Below are 15,568 nucleotides of genomic sequence, written 5' to 3'. Positions count from 1 at the left end.
ACAAAGAACTCCTCCCTCTACGGCCTTGGTTCCCAGGCCAAGGTGGTATTTGATCGCTTGAGGACTCCTAGGGGTCGTGCGAGTTCCTCTTCTTCTTCTTCTGAGGTGGAGTCATTAAGAAAAGAAAACCAAGACTTGAAGACTCAGATGACTACCATGGATCAGAAGTGGGAGAAGAAGTGGGCTGCACAGGAGCAGGCATTGGCCCAGATGCAAGTAATCATTGCACGATGGGACCCATCACAGCAGCCCCAGTCAGAGGAGACCCCAGACCCATCAGACCCAGACCCGCTGATGATTAGATTTTGTTGAGGTATGTTTAACTATAACTTGATTTTTTTTAGATTTTTTTAGAAATTCATTAAGTCAAATATATTTATTGTATTGGGATATTATTAGATGCTTATCTTAAAGTTTTTTACATTTTTCAGGAGTTCATACTGATACATTCACCATCACCACTATTATTGGTTATCCAAAATATAATCCAGGTATTTTTTTTTTACAAGTAAAATTAGTTATATATAACAATGTTTGAGTTATATTATATTTGCATTGATTTATTCTAATCATAATATATTGTATTTGACTTTTACAGGATTATATTCGGATATATGTATAAGTGATGTATCATGGTATGTATTTTGGATATTTTGTATTTGTCGTTCACTTATATACTTTTAGATACTTATGATTGTGAGAACTTGATACTTAGATTTTATTATAGTTTGGAGATTTTCTATTTGTCGTTCAGTTATGTTTATATATTTGTTGTATGTTGTATTTTGGAGATTGTGGATTGATTTATATTGTGATCTTGTTGTTGTATGTTGTTAATATATTGTGTGGATTGTGTTTGTGATGCCATCGCTTGTGATGGTTTGTATTTGTATTAAATTTGTATATGGGAAACGAGCAAAATAGGGGCTGGATTCCAAATTTTTTCCAGTTTTTTACCGACAGAATTATAGTTTCCGTCGGTAAATTATCGAAAAACACAGTGTTTTTTGCCATATATTCCCGACGGAATCACTGATTCCGTCGAGAATCACCAACGAAAACAGTGATTCCGTCGGTGTTTACCGACGGAATCAGGGGTTCCGTCGGCATACTACCGACGGAATCACTGTTCCGTCGGCATACTACCGACGGAATCACTGTTTCCGTCGGTAAACACTGACGGAATCACTGTTTCCATCGAGAGTCTTCGTTTACCGCCGTTTGTTTTTTACCGATGGGTAAGAAACTCAGTCGGTAATAAACCGACGGAATTATATATTCAGTCGGTACCTACCGACGGATATACTTTTCCATCGGTAAAGTGAATGCCGACTAAAATACTTCCGATATCATAAATTTCGTCGGTATTCCGTCGGTAATGTCATATACCGACGGAATATTCAGTCGGTAAAAATGGTATTTTTTGTAGTGAAAGTTAAGCTGTGTTATGATATAACAAATCTAGCTGAGTGTGCAAAAAAGTCTTAAGTAATCTTAGACAAAGTGAAAGTCCTAGTTGAGATTAGGCAAAGAAGTCCTAGTGGACACAAGGCAGGTGGAAAGTCCTAGCTGTGTCTAGGCAATGAAGTTCTGGTCCATGGGACTAGATAAAGTCTTGGTAAGTCGAGGACGTTGGGCAAAATCTAGGGTCGAGAATACTAGGTGAAAGTCCTGGGAGTAGTGAACACTAGGCGGGAAATCCTAAGGTCGAGGACACTAGGTGAAAGTCCTGAAATCTCGGATGCTGAGTAAAAGTCCAGAAGGACGTCGGTCCAACCTAAAGTTTCAACGAAACTCAAAGTTAGGACCGGACAGTCTAGAGACTGTCACAATTCACTTTACTTTGCATATTATTACTTTTTTTTCTAACTTTGTGGTGTAGGTGATTGAAAGTGATTGAATGGCTGGAAAATAGGGCTCTGAGCGCCGAGAGCTTGTCTAGATGCCTGGATGTCCAGGCGCCCGAAATTGCTCCAGGCACTCAGGTCAGTGGCGATGAGGGAGCGCTCGGGCAGGTGCTTTCGTCATCGAGGCACCTGGACAATCCAAGAGCCTGGAGTTGCTCCAGGTGCCTAAACCAGTAAAAATTCATCTTCGTACCACGGTGTCACGCATTGACTAGCTGACCCACGTCAATGGTTCAGGTGCCCGAAGGGGGTCCGGGTGCCTGGACATGGATAAACTTCTCGGATGAAGTTTCGACAAGAGCACGCCATGTCAGCACATCTAAGCACCCGGGGAGGGATCCAGCCCGGAGTGGGTTATAAAAAGAGGGTTCGACCAACAGCTTGGACACAACAATTAGAATGACATTCACTCTTGCAACTACTCCGAAAATAACCCTATGATGCCCAAACGCTACTCCGATAACCAAAAGCTCAAGTCTCCACATCTTTAGTTATCGGTAAGTTTTATATATTTGCATTTAAAGTTGTAATCGAGATATCCCTTGTAATACTTCTAACTATTAGTGGATTACCCAATGAAAGCAATCGACTATCGCGGGCCTTAGAGTAGGAAACATCATAAGCTCTAAACCAAGTAAATAAAAGTGTTAGTGATTGATTTCCATTACTACTATTCCGCTGCACTTTTACTCGATAGTGATTTCCAAAAAAACGTTAAAAGCCACGAGCGTTATTCACACCCCCCCCCGCCCCGCCCCGCCCCATAAGTTAACACTCCCTCTTAAGTCAATACCTCTGGTAACCCTTGTTACCTACAATCCGCTCTACTTAAGTGTCTAAGAGACTTAGTGTTGGGAATATTGATTTCTCAGAAAATATATTATTTTGAAAAACTAGTATTTTCTATTCACTCATTCTAATTGTTAATTAAGTTTAATTAAAATAAAATTATTTAAATTAATCATTAATCAATTATTCCTGAAAAATTAATCTCAGATTAAGTTAATTAAATAAAAATTAAATTTCAGACTAAATGAAATAATTGGTTACTAATATTTTATTAATTAAGTTAAGAATAAATTAAGTTCAAATTGTTGAATTAAGTTAATTAAATTCAAATTCTTAAGTTTAAACTTTTAAGTTCGAATTCTTAAGTTACTGTACATTTAATTTGATTAAGAAATTCAAAACTAAATTAGATCGATTATTATTAATATTGATTAACTATTGTTTATTTAACTCATTTTAATAATTTAGTACATATTTGATTAATTAAATTAGAGTTAATTAACTTAAATTTTGGATTAACTTAAATTTAGATTAATTAAGTTTTATTTAAGTCTAATTGAATTAATTTAAGTTTTAAATAATTTTAATTGTATTAAGTTAAGTTTAATTTGTCATGCCCTAGAGGGTATTTGTCACAAAAATTGGGCAGCATCTTCCCTGTAACCGTGACAATTGAAATATGTACACGATGCCACAAGCCTACTCACAAGATATCAACAGCTCACACAGCTAGATATAAATAGAACCACGTAGTTTATAAGTAGCTCACATGACTAGAAGTAAACACAACCACACAGTTGATAAACAGCTCACACGGTTGAAACAAAACACAACATAAGTCCCAAAATAACGAACGCAAATCCACAAAATAATTTACTGCGAGCCGACTCTAGCTTACACAATGACTACTAAAATAATAAAATGAAGCCACGAGGCTAAATACCCGGTCCAGGTCCATAGACCAAAAGGGAAATAAAGCAGAAGATAAAAAGATAGAAATCATCCTCAAATGTGACGTGAGACTAATGAGACTGATAGTCAGGATGCTCCAAGCAACTTCATAAATCCCCTACCTGTTCCTTGGCGAAAGAAAACCAATAAAAGGGTGGTGAGTCCAAATGACCCAGCAGATATAAGATAGATAGTGCATGAACATAATATAACTAGATATCCAAAGGTATACAGTATCATAGTGAGCAATCAATAAGCATAATAGTAATGCCATAATAAGTGTCCATACCTGAACGATGTGTCAAGCACCTAATAAATGCAAGTGCAAGAGAGCTACAATAGAATTATCTGTATCTACTAAAGTATCGTATATGGTCTATCCAGCTACCAATAAGCAGACCAATGTCAAGTACATGCAAATGACGTATCTCAATCATATGTAAATATATCACAGATATATAGATATAATCAATCACAAGCATATGCAATCACATATCATATGTATATGCATGGCATGGTCACTCTCACCCACCTTTCAACTACCATGACCCCTGTATAGTCAGGAGGCTCGGATAATGATAACTATACACACTACCAACAACCACTACTCCTGAGTGGTGCGAGTGAACAGTTTGTTGAGTAGCTATCTAGCTACATAGCAACGAGGTCCCTGCTACTCGTAACTCCAGCTAACACTATCCCTAAGTGAATTGAGTTGGACATGTCAAGATAAGTTTCAATTACTCCAAGCATACTACCCCAAGTGGTTGAGTGAGTAGCAATGGCCAACGACTCTCTCAACCACAAGGGAAACATAGTTGCTAGCATGCATGTTATGATGAGTAAGATGTAAATAATCATCACCACAGATATAGCAAACAACTATGCTATAGTATAACTAGCATATCCAATAGAGTACATATACATAAAGCAATCAATGAAAAAAAAATATATCCAATATCTACTAAATATCATAGATAGCAACAAGAGATATATAGATATGAAATCAACCATCTCAAAGATCAATCATCCAAGTATCAAGCTCATGAAATAATACGAATAGAGTCAAGGTAAATACTATTAGTGTAATCGACCTAGGTTTGATCGGCATGATCATGATTTTGATGTGTGTGTCAAAGAGTTTAAGTTAGGCTTTCATATGTGTTTGAGTCTTGCAGGACTTGGTGAAACACATGAGGAACATGGTGCGGCCAAGTTTGGGAAGCTCATCCTAGGGCTCGGATCCGTGAGTCGGTGAAGGATGGTGGAAGATATCCAAGAGACCGCCGAACAAGGAGCAACGGAGTGAAGCTGAGGGAAGCGGAGTTCAAGGCAACGCAAATGGTGCAGGGAAAGGAGTTGAGGGCTCGGGTGCATCTAAGGGACGAAGGCCGAGGAAGAGAACTTCAAAGGTGACTCCAGAAAGGATGAGTGTGAGTGAATGCAAGGTACCAGTCGATTGGTATTTAGACCAGACGACTGGTACTTAGACCAGTCGATTGATACTTGGACCAGTCTATTGGTACTTGGACCAGTCTATTGGTACTTGGACCAGTCAACTAGTCCAAATTCACGAAGAGCACAGAAGGTTCTGTGCTTAACGACTAAGAAGACCAGTTAACTGGTCCTAGGATCAGTCGACTGGTATATGGTCGTTGTCAAAAAATGAGTTCTATAGAGAACCATTGGTTGTGTCTAACGGCTACATCAGTCAACTAATGCTGATTTGAGTTGATTTGTTGATCAACTCTCTCCTCCTATTTAAGGGAAGCTTTGGGATACGAAGGAGGTCACTCATGCTTGTTGAATAACTCATAAGTCTTTTGCCAAAGCTTCCAAGCCCTCTCTTCCTCTCCAAACCTAAGTTCCATTTTGTAAAGAGGAAGAGACCTTTGTACAAGCACAGAACTTTGTTGGTCACTCGAAATTCTGTTCTGCTTCCCCTGTACAAAAATTTGTACAAGCACAGAACTTTCCTAACAACCTATGTGTTCCTCATGAGTTAAACTTGAATTGGAAACGAAACTTAACATTTTTTACTTCAAGTTCAACTCATGTGTTTTCAGTAGTTAAAACTTGGATTGCAAATGATACTTCACATTATTAATCCAAGTTCATCCAATGTTACAAAAGTTGATTAAATATCTATTTCAAAGATTGGCTTCCAGGTTAAACATGGCGAGACACTTGACCTTCTTGGGTATGGGACCATCCACCACTTCCTAGACAAAGCCTTTCAAAGAAATTGAATATTTAAACTTCTTACAGTAACCCTAGGTTTAACTACAGAGATTTCAATAGAAGCACAAGATCAAAACACTAAATCGAAACACAAAACGAAACACGAAATCGCTAGCCTCTTGTGTTGGTATTTCAGGATCCATATAAAGAACATAAACTAATTAATTTGAAGCGAAAACAATTAATTAGTTATACCTTTCTTTTTAACTAAAAGACCTCTTGATCTTCTATTGTATTCCTCTCCTTCTCTTGGACGTCGTGTGGGTGACAATCTACCAAGATGAAATCCACCCAAACAACTGTTTGATCGAAAGCGCTAGAGGGGTGAATAGTGCTCATGGCTATTTCACGCGTTTCGGAATCGAAAAAACAACGTATTGAGTTAAAGCAGCGGAAAGATAAAAGAAATAAGAACAAACACACAGAAGACAGAGGACACCAAGAATTTACTTGGTTCGGAGCCTAGGGCGACTCCTACTCCAAGGCCCACGATCGTTGATCGCTTTCGATGGGCAACAACTATAATATCGAAAAAGATTATTACAATTTGAGTTACAGTTAAGTGCAATAACTAAAAAAACTATACCAATGAAATGAGAACAAAGAACTTTGGAGCTTTAATTCGTTGGAGTAGCAGAGCGTTGTTGGAGTGTTTGTAGCAGCACACGGAAGAGCACGGGTTGTTCTGTTCGAGATTATCTTTTCGACTGCTTCTGAGGCTACTTTTTATAGCTTCTGTGAAGCTGATCCAGATCCCCAAGTTTCAGGATTAGGCTTGACCCGAGGCGGATCGGTCGACCGATCCCTGCGTTCGGTCAACCGATCAGACGGTCTTCTCCCATCTGATCCACTCACTCCGCTTCGATCTGGTCAAGTCTCATCCTCGGTTCGGTCGACCGATCCCCTCGTTCGATCGACCGATCAACTCCTCTGACCCGATCAACCTGGCATGATCCAGTCGACACTGATCCTTGGTTCGGTCGACCGATCCCAAGGTTCGATCGACCGATCCTATGGTTGAGCCTGGTCCAATCTCTAGAAGTTTGATCTGCTGGCTTGGGGGTTCGATCGACCAATCCCAATGTTCGGTCGACTGATCCCGGTCAGACCTAACCCTACATAAAAATATTAGTTTCCTACAAAACAAAGTTAGAACACAAACGATAATATATAGAAATAAATTTGGCAGTCTCCAGACTGTTCGGGTCTGACTTCGGATTTTCGACCGGAAAACCCTAGGTCGACCCGATGCCTACTGTTCCCTCTGTGGGGAACGTGTCCTCACCTACTCCTCTCAGGAGAGTTACCTGATGCTAGCTCGATCCTCCAGATCGACTGGACTTTTGCTCGGCACTCGATGCTTCCGGACTTTCTACTGGACTCCCGCTTCCCGGCTCGTCCAGTCTTCCACCTGGTTCGCGACACCAGGACTTTCCACCTAGGGTTACCACCCCCTAAGACTTTTGTCTGAAGCCCTCGACCCGCCAAGACTTTCCGCATAGGGTTACCGCCTCCTATAACCTAGGGTTACCGCCCCCTAGGGTTTTCCACCTGCCTAACCGCAGCTAGGACTTTTGCCTAAGTACCACTTAGGACTTTCCTGCAAGCTCCATGAACCTTGTTAGATAACAACATAACCTTAACTTTGAATTTCTTTGCCATTATCAAAACAATGGTTCGATCGTCGGATGCTTCCCGCACCAATAACAACTTCTTCTCCCTCCAAGAAATTCGGCCACCAAGGGAAACCAAAATAGGAAACTTCCTACTCTTCTTCTTCCTCTCCAAGCAACCGGCCATAAGAAGATGCCACTTGATGTGTCACCGACCCTAAGGAAGAAAACAAGGTGAAGAGGCCTCCTTCTTCTTCTTCTTCTCCACCACACAACCGGCCACCAAGGATGAGGATATGTGCCGCCGAACTCAAGGGAGAAAGGGAGAAGAAGGACAGACCACAAAGTAATAGAAGAGGAGGCTTAGGTTGTGTGTTACCCATAAGGCACCATCTACCTCTCTTTCATAATCTTTAGTCATGGCAAAAAAGAAAATTTTAATAACAATTAAAATCTCTCTCTTTTAAATTTCCTATTGTGATGGTTACAAAAGGAAAGTTTTAAAATTAATTTCTATCTTTTAAACATTGTAGATGACTACAAAAAAAGAAAAGATTAAAATTAAAACTTTTCTTTTAAATCATGGTTACAAAAAAGGAAAGTTTTATCAAAATTAAAATCTCTCTTTTAAACACTACAAATAAGGAAAGATTTTAGCAAAATTAAAATCTCTCTTTTAATCCTTTGTAAATAGCTATAAAATGAAAGATTTTAAAATTTAAAACTCTCTTTTAAAACCATGTAGATGGCTTCAAAAAAGGAAAGATTTTACCAAAATTTAATTTTAAATAAAATCTCATGTTCTATCATGCTATGATCGGCCCCTTGCTTGGGCACCAAGCAAGGCTTGGCCGGCCACATCTTGGACACCAAGATGGGCTTGGCCAACCCCTTGCTTGGGCACCAAGTAAGGATGTGGTCGGCCCCTAGCTTGGGTAAGAAGCTGGGCTTCGGGTGGATAAAAAGGCTTTTAATTAAGAGGCTACAACAGGGACCTAGAGGAGAAATTGATTTTGCCCTCCTGATGGACTTGAGCTTCCTGTGTTCGACCCGAACATCCAACTCAAGTTCATCAATAATAACTCATACCACTAAAGAGTTATTATTGAACTACCGCATCAATCCCAAATTACATTATGGGCTCCTTCTTATTATGAGTGCATTAGTCTCCCTGTGTTTAAGATATCGAATGCCCATTAATTAAATGAGTTACTGACAATTTACTTAATTAATATCTAGCTCCAAGAGTAGTACCACTCAACTTCATTGTCATATCAGACTAAGTCCACCTCAGGGTTTACATGGCAATCCTTATGAGCTCCTCAAGAGGGCATCATCAACCTAGATAACTAGGACACAGTTTCCTTCTAAAATCAACAACACGCCATATAAATAATATTATTTCCCAACTTATCGGACCTGATGATTTAACGAATAAATCTCACCCATTGATAAATTAAAGAAATAAATACTAAGTATATGTGCTTGTTATTATATCAGGATTAAGAGTACACACATCCATAATAACAGAGGTTATGTTCTTTTATGTAATCAGTATAAAAGGAACAACCTCAAATGGTCCTGCTTAATACACATATAGTGTATTAGTGTAATTTTATAGTCAAGATAAACTAGTACCAAATTATACTACAACCATCTAATGGTTTGTCCCAATCCATCTTGGTTGTGAGCTACTATTTATAATTTATAAGGAACTGATAATATGATCTTCTGTGTGACACCTCACACTATGTCATCTACAATATAAATTAAATGTACAACTACATTTAACTAAATGCAGACATTCGACCAATGTGATTCTTATTCAAAATAAATGTTCATTCAATAAATCTTCATACAAAAAGCTAGGCTTTTAGTATACATCCTAACAGCTTTGGGACACGAAGGAGGTCACTCATGCTTGTTGAATAACTCATAAGTCTTTGTCCAAAGCTTCCAAGCCCTCTCTTCCTCTCCAAACCTAAGTTTCATCTTGTAAAGAGGAAGAGACATTTGTGAGAGGTTTGCTCCACCGAGAAGGAGAAAAATCTAGCCAGAAATTGCCGGGGACTATTCCACCGAAGGATTAAGGGTTCGTCCACCTCAAGGACAAATCATGAAGTAGGAGCAAGGAATCTCCGAACCACGTTACATCGAGCTTGTTAGCGTTTGTGTTCCTTCTTTAATTGTTTTCATTGTTTTTATATTTTCGCTTGTGCAAACTAACAATTGTAGGAAAGTAATTGACTTAGGGGTGTCCAAGCTATTCAACCCCTCTCTAGTCGGCCACCGATCCTCCTACAAGTGACATCAGAGCAAGGACGCCCTTCAATGGACTAATCGCCAAGAAGAGCAACATCATCAAATGGCCAGCTCAAACATTCACCCATCAAAATTCGAAGGAGATTTCTCTTAGTGGAAGAAGAGAATGGAGGTATTTTTTGAAATCGATTTTGATATTATGCTAATCATGGAAAATGATTTTTAAATGCCTTGGGATCACAACAATGAGATACTCGAGAAAATAATATGGAGCAAGAAGAAAAGAGAAGAACATTTAGTAAATTCAAAAGCGATACATCATCTATTAAATATTCTTTCCCAACAAGAAGTGACAAGGGTTGGAAACTACTCAAGTGCCAAGAAACTATGGGAAAAGCTGGTGGACCTTTATGAAGGGGCATCAAAAGTGAAATTAGCAAGAAGAGACCTCCTTCGAACTCAACTCACCAATATCAAGCTTGAAAAAGGAGAAAAGGTATCAAGTTTACATTCTAGAATTAAGAAAATTTTAAATGGACTAACAAGTGTAGGTGAGACACTTATAAATCGAGACATCATAATGAAAGCCATCAATGCTTTCCTAAAAACCTCGACATGGATCTCAATTGTAGACTCGTTCTACATTTCAAAAGATCTAAAGAAATCTTCTCTAGATGAATTCTTCTTAACAATGGAGCTTCATGAAACAAGAGTTGAAGGATTAGATGGAGAAACCCATAGATCAAGAGGAGTAGCCCTTGTGGCAAACAAGGGAAAGGGGAAGAAGAAGAAATCTCCATCTCCACCATCTTCCGATTCTGAGGAGTCAAGTGTCTCAATGGATAGCGATCAAGAGGCATATATGGTAAGGAAGATGAGAAAAACATTTAAGAATTTTAATTCTAACAAATCATATGTTAGGAGAAGTTCAAGAGGCAAAAGTAGAAGAAGGAAGGTAAAGTGCTACAATTGGCAAGGAGAATGACACATAAGGGATGAATGTCCCCTCTTGAAGAAGAGGGAAGAAAAGAAGAAGGAAGAAGACAAGAAGTCAAAAGAAAAAGGGTAGAAGGTCAAAAACCTAAAAGTAATATGAGATGATCCATCATCATCTGAGGAAGAAGAGCACCATGTGTCTCATTTTGCTCTAATGGGAATTGATGATGTAACCTCCACCTCATCCAAAAATGAAGAGGGAAAGAGCTCAAGTGAAGATGAAGAAGGGAGCTCAAGTGAAGGGGGAGGTCAAACTTCGAATTCGGACTTCTCGGTAAGTGAAATATATAATCTTCCTCCCCATGTTTTAATTAAAATTATTTCAAGTACAAATGATGATTTGTTTAAGGAAAAAAGAAAGAACACATCTTTGAAAAATGATATTTGCATGCTTAAGGAAAAAATTAGAATCCATGTTTATTAAGGGTAATGATGTGCATGCTTCTTCTTCCTCAATTTTAAATGATTCATGTCTAGAAGAGGAAAATAGGGAATTAAGGGAAAATGTAGCATACGTTAGCAAAGCCCTTAGAAAATTTGAAATTGGCTCAAATACCCTAAGCATAATTATTGGGAGCCAAAGGGCAAGATTTAACAAAAAGGGGCTAGGATACAATGAACTCAAAAATTAGAAAGTCTATCATTGTTTATTTGCTAGGGGACAATCAAAAACAAAAACCATAGATAGGAAATGGATCCCCAAGGAGTATTTGGTCAACTCAATTAGAAAGAACCTCTATTGGGTGCCAAAATCAATCCTCAAGGGTTAAAGGATTTTGGATCAAGTCAACCATGATAGTCATAATTCTAATTTTTTCTAATGATTAATTTGAGACTTAAGGGGGAGCACTTAGCCTTGAATATAACCTCATGAAGGCTAAGTAGAGGTTACCTTCATTTTATCTCACAATGAATTGCATTCTATTTCTAAACATAAATGTGAGATGATAGGATGATACAAATAATTCACTTATGCTTATAGCATTTTGATGAATTATGAAATGTATCAATTTTTTAGTAATCATAGGCCAACTATGGGGAAAGTAAATGTTTAATTAATGGACATCTTGCCCATAGATTATAGTTGGACATTTCAAATATTTTGAAAACAATTCTATGTTTTATTTACAGTGAATAGCTATTTTGCAACATATGAATTCAAAACTAGGGTTTAATTTGATACAAACTTGCATGTTTTCGAGATTTTTGAGATTTGATCAAAATTTCAAAGATACTTTGACTTTTCATGAAAATATATTTTTCTTAGTTAAAGGACATTTTAAGAAATATGTTTTTCAAATTTCATGATTTTTCAAATTTTTTGGAATTTTTTATGCATTTCTGAAGTTAGCTTTAGAAGGCTGAAATTTGGGTTGCTTGTGTACCGATCGACTGCATCAGTTACCAGTCGACTGGTACCAGCTTCTGTTTGCTTTCTGAAATCAAATTTTTGATCAAAATTTGATCAAACTTGATGTCATATAGTGTATGATTGTTTGGTACAATCTTTTTGATGGTGTCAAAGAGGGAGCAATTGGTAGGTTTATGTTAGAAAACTTTATTTCTCCATACTTGTGTGCAAAACTTGAAAATTAAGGTTGAGAGCATATGTTAAGGGGGAGCTTGGGTTTTATACTTCATGTTTACATATTGCTTGTAATTTTCAAAGTTATTATTTGTGTCTAACTTAAACATATTGCCACACATCAAAAAGAAAGAGATTGTTGATACAATCGACCTAGGTTTGATCGGTATGATCATGATTTTGATGTGTGTATCAAAGAGTTTAACTTAGGCTTTCATATGTGTTTGATATGTGTTTGAGTCTTGCAGGACTTGGTTAAACACATGAGGAACTTGGTGCGGCTAAGTTTGGGAAGCTCATTTAGGGTTCGGATCCTTGAGTCGATGAAGGATGGTGGAAGATATCCGAGGGGCCGCCGGACGAGGAACAACGGAGTAAAGCTGAGGGAAATGGACTTCAAGGCAATGTGAATGGTGCATGGAAAGGAGTCAAGGGCTCGGTGCATCTGAGGGGCGAAGGCCGAGGAAGAGGGCTTCAAAGGCGACTCCCGAAAAGATGAGTGTGAGTGAATGTAAGGTACCAATCGACTGGTCCAAATTCACGAAGAGCACAAAAAGGTTTTGTGCTCGTCGGTTGAGAAGACCAGTCGACTGGTATATGGTCGTTGGCAAAAAATGAGTTCTGTAGAGAGTCGTTGGCTATGTCTAACGGCTACATCAGTCGACTGGTCCATGGACCAGTCGACTGATGCTGAGTTGAGTTGATTTGTTGATCAACTCTCTCCTATTTAAAGGAAGCTTTGGGACATGAAAGAGTTCACTCATGCTTTTTGAATAACTCCTAAGTCTTTGCCCAAAGCTTCCAAGTCCTCTCTTCCTCTCCAAACCTAAGTTTCATCTTGGAAAGAGTAAGAGACCTTTGTGAGAGGTTTGCTCCACCGAGAAAGAAAAGCTCTAGCCAAAGATTGCTGGAGACTAATCCACTGAAGGATTAATAGTTCATCCACCTCAAGGAGAAGTCGTGGTGTAGGAGCAAGCAATCTCCAAACCACGTTACATCGAGCTTGTTAGCATTTGTGTTCCTTCTTTAATTGTTTTCATTGTTTTTATATTTTCGCTTGCGCAAACTAACAATTGTAGGAAAGTAATCGACTTGGGGATGTCCAAGCTATTCAACCCCCTTCTAGTTGGTCACTGATTCTTCTACAAATAAAACTACCTATCTAGGTAATAAGTCATATATTAAGGTCAAAGTACTATAGAAACATGGAAAGAAGTAACCACCTCTGTGAGCGTAATCCGTGCCAGATAACTCCCACGTCGTGTTTCTCATCTTAATCAGTGTCCTGCATCAGCATATGCAATTTAGCTATCATTATACGAATTAAATAGCTAAAACAATTTTTCCTAAACTAGTTAGGGTAGCCCTAATCGACAAAACGATCTTCACTTACTCCCCGAATAGTTGTTTAAGTCTCTCTAATCCCATTCTCTTCATTAGATTAGATTTAATCCTCAATTAACCCTAATTACTTCACAATCCAATTGGTTTCAGTTAACCCTAACGAGTCAATAACCAAAATGGATTTAATTTAAGCACGAATTAACCTAAAACTCACCCAAATCCGATTACACAGCTATAGACTCACGACTGGAGAAGTTCACTACTAGATAAGGTGGTTAAAACTAGATGAAACTGCTTCCCCCAAACCAATTAACCCCAAATCATCACTAAGTACAGATTAATCACTCAAAACATTAGCTAGAGTTAATTTTGTTACCTCAATAGCACAAAGTTGGGATCCGGCAGTTTCCAATCTGACCCCAGCAGCACACAACACCTCAGGGATCACCAGCCTACTGTGGTGTTCGGGATTCTGTCAAGAAGATGGTCGCTAGAGCCCTAGATCTGCAACCAGCAAGCCAATCGGATGAACACAGTGGCCGGCGGTCATGGAGGGAAATGAACAAAGATAAAGTGGCACACCATACCTTCTCGTGACCGGATGAGTGGCAGCTGTCGGGTATTCCACAGTCGGTACCTACGACCAATGGAGTCAGCGATGTGGGTTGTGGCATCCCGCGACAGAGAGGGGAATGGAAACGATGACTGACTAGATTGGTTAGGGAATAGGCGGAGTGAAGAGAATGGCGATGGCGGCCTTACCCAAAGCTAGGGCATGGCTCGATGTAGCTTGCGGGCTGCCGCCACATGGGTCAGCTCCTGGTTGGAGCTATCATCCAAGCAGGAGAGGCTAGCCCAAGAGATCAGTGTGGCTCAGCGTCAGGTGATCGATATCGTGAGAAGGGAGGCGACACCGGTGGCGATCGAGTGCAGAGCAGAGAGGTTATTCGAGTGAGGGACAGAGGCGTACGTGAGGAAGAAAATCGGGAACGAGGAGAGTAGAAAACGACGTTTTAGCTTTAGGTCACTGTAGCATTGATTAAATACTTAGGATTAAATTTAATTAAACTCTAAGTTAATTTCGCAATAGACTCCCACTTAAACGGTTGTTCCAAACATGTCTCCTTTGAACCTAAATGATTCTCCTCAAATGGTTGTTCCAAGTTATAATCATTCAATGTTGAATTTAATGTCAGTCATTATTGTTGAGATATTATAGAATTACTATTAATGAATTTAATGTTAGTCATTATCGCTAAGACGAATCACCATTAGTAGATTTAATATTAGTCATTATTATCGTTATAGAATCATCATTAATAGATTTAGTGTCAGTCATTATTATCGAAATGATACAGAATCATTATTAATTGATTTAATGTCAACCATTATTATCGAGATATTATAGAATCACCATTAATGAACTTAATATTTCCATTAAACTCTTGAGCAGGTAGCAAAAAGAAATTCAGATAAAACATTAGTTTATTTACTTGGACAAATTTTTCTCGATTGGTCCAGCATTCAACGCGCAAGTCATACTCGCACATGAGTCAACTTGATTTAATATAAATCTGAGTTATGAATTTACACACTTTACACACCCACACATGTAAAAAGAGGCTCTCCTCATATATATATATATATATATATATATATATATATATATATATATATAGGAATGTTAGCCTGCGGTGCATTTCTTGCGATTTTAGTGCGGTTACCTTCCTGATCGATCTGGTGACCGATCAGGGAACCTCCTGATCGGTCTGCAGGATCGATCAGGAGTTTCCCTGATCGGTCAGGAGGTTCCCTGACCGATCAGGAGTTTCCCTGATCGGTCTGTAGACCGATCAGGAATATCCCTGAACGGTCCAGAG

The 15,568-nt window shown here is 38.7% G+C and overlaps 1 long non-coding RNA gene across 1 annotated transcript; it reads right to left on the bottom strand.

The window, feature by feature from the left end:
* Positions 1-3,509: 3,509 nt before the first annotated feature.
* Positions 3,510-14,654, bottom strand: LOC121993670. Its single transcript, XR_006115356.1, has 4 exons — positions 14,276-14,654; positions 14,065-14,192; positions 13,568-13,629; positions 3,510-3,769 (listed from the first exon to the last, which is right to left on the bottom strand). It is a non-coding gene; the product is annotated as an uncharacterized LOC121993670 (long non-coding RNA).
* Between the last annotated feature and the right edge of the window lie 914 nt (positions 14,655-15,568).

Source organism: Zingiber officinale, chromosome 6A (assembly GCF_018446385.1).
Source record: "Zingiber officinale cultivar Zhangliang chromosome 6A, Zo_v1.1, whole genome shotgun sequence".
In the NCBI taxonomy this organism is placed as follows: domain Eukaryota; kingdom Viridiplantae; phylum Streptophyta; class Magnoliopsida; order Zingiberales; family Zingiberaceae; genus Zingiber; species Zingiber officinale.
This window is presented reverse-complemented; position numbering and strand designations above follow the sequence as displayed.